Source organism: Myotis yumanensis, unplaced genomic scaffold (genome assembly GCF_028538775.1).
Source record: "Myotis yumanensis isolate MYYU_CA2020_CCGP unplaced genomic scaffold, mMyoYum1.0.hap1 SCAF_2, whole genome shotgun sequence".
NCBI classification, from domain to species: domain Eukaryota; kingdom Metazoa; phylum Chordata; class Mammalia; order Chiroptera; family Vespertilionidae; genus Myotis; species Myotis yumanensis.
In genome coordinates this window covers 38,183,586-38,185,247 of record NW_027223753.1, presented here as the reverse complement: position 1 = coordinate 38,185,247, position 1,662 = coordinate 38,183,586, and the positions used below count along the sequence as shown (strand labels likewise).

The following is a 1,662-nucleotide window of genomic DNA, read 5'->3' as shown; positions in this document are numbered from 1 at the left end:
GCCACCTCTGGGCCTCCCCTGTCCCAGCCTGGCCACACTGTGCTGTCGTCATCAGTCTGTTCCTCTCTGTCTCCCCGTGGAAAGATCCATGGGGGCCCCTGAGGACAGGTCCAGCCTGACTCATCCCTGCGTCCCCAAAGCACCAGACTCTGGTTCTTTCCATCGCTGCCCTGGTGCCACCTCCCACCCGCGAGGAACACACAGGCCCACAGCCAGGGAGCTTCAGGCGAGCCGCCCGCCAGCACCATCTGCCCCTGGAGCCACAGGACACGGTGGCCACAGGGCAGCCAGGTCGGCCCAGGGCAAGAGCCACAGCCCCAGCGCCCCGCTCAGCGGCAGCCCAGGGTCAGACCTGGGATTCTCTAAGTGGCTCAAAGCGACTCCATGCCAGGGCCTTGGTGTTCTTGTCTGTACAGCCAGATGAATACTAGCAGGCGGGTCTCTGTCTTCTCTGCACTGGGAGCCGCTCCCCTCATCCCCTGAAAATGTATGCCTGCACCAAGTTTGTCTCCACCCCCTCCTTGGTCCGGAGCACCTCTCGGCTGAGCCGGTCACTGTCTGCAGCGGTGCTGAAACGACCAGAGACACTGACAGATGAGAGCCTCAGCAGCTTGGCAGCCCCACGTCCCCTGACCTCGCTTATTTCTAGCCGCAGCTTCCAAACCAGTGCCATCGACACAGCAGCCAAGTTCATTGGGGCTGGGGCTGCCACAGTAGGGGTGGCAGGCTCTGGGGCTGGAACTGGGACTGTGCTTGGGAGCCTCATCATTGGTTATGCCAGGAACCCTTCTCTGAAGCAACAGCCCTTCTCCTACGCCATTCTGGGCTTTGCCCTCTCAGAGGCCACGGGGCTCTTTTGCCTGATGGTGGCCTTTCTCCTCCTCTTCGCCATGTGAAGGAGCTGTCTCCACCCCCATAGTTCTTTTTCCCGGGTCTTGTCTGCCCTGTATGTTCCTTTTCCTATACCTCCCCAGGCAGCCTGGGGAAAGTGGTTGGCTCAGGGTTTGACAGAAGGAAGACAAATAAATACTGTATTAATAAGAAAAAAAAAAACCAGCAGGCAGGCAGAGCAGTGGGAAGTTTTAAACATGCCTGACACTCAGCAGGTACTCCACAAGAGGCAGCTCTCACCTTCTCAGCTGCCCAGCTGACCCTGTTACCCACCCACTGAGGAAACTGGTCCCGATGAGATGAAAAGAGCCAATACAGTGTCCACCGGGCCCATTATGTGCCAAGTTCTACAATCCTCCAAAGTCTGTCACGTCACCAATGACCTAGCGAGATCTGCAGGAAGACCGGCTCACAGATGAGGAAACGGAGGCCCAGAGTGAAGTGCGTTAGTGTCTCCAAGGCAGGTCTCCGGGCACTTGCACTGTGAGCAGAGTGGTGGTGAACCCCGCCACCCAGGGGCACCAGGGATGCCAGCTGGCCCCGCCAGACCAGGCACAGGTGAAGGCAGTGGAGCACTTCCCTGGGCCCTGGTGTGCGCGAGGTGGGGGAAGGTGGGCAGCCCTGGATCTACACTGTCAGTGTGTGAAGGTGGCAGAGGTGGCTAGGAGGGTGGGTGGGTCTGAGGATGACAGACCGTGAAACCACATTTGGAGTACAGAGGTCCCGGATGCCTCTCTGGTCAAGACAGGAGCTGGAAAAGCGTTCCAGCCT

General features: G+C 59.1%; 1 pseudogene; it reads left to right on the top strand.

The window, feature by feature from the left end:
* Positions 1–445: 445 nt before the first annotated feature.
* Positions 446–1,053, top strand: LOC139001811 (ATP synthase F(0) complex subunit C2, mitochondrial pseudogene; annotated as a pseudogene).
* The last annotated feature ends 609 nt before the right edge of the window (positions 1,054–1,662 follow it).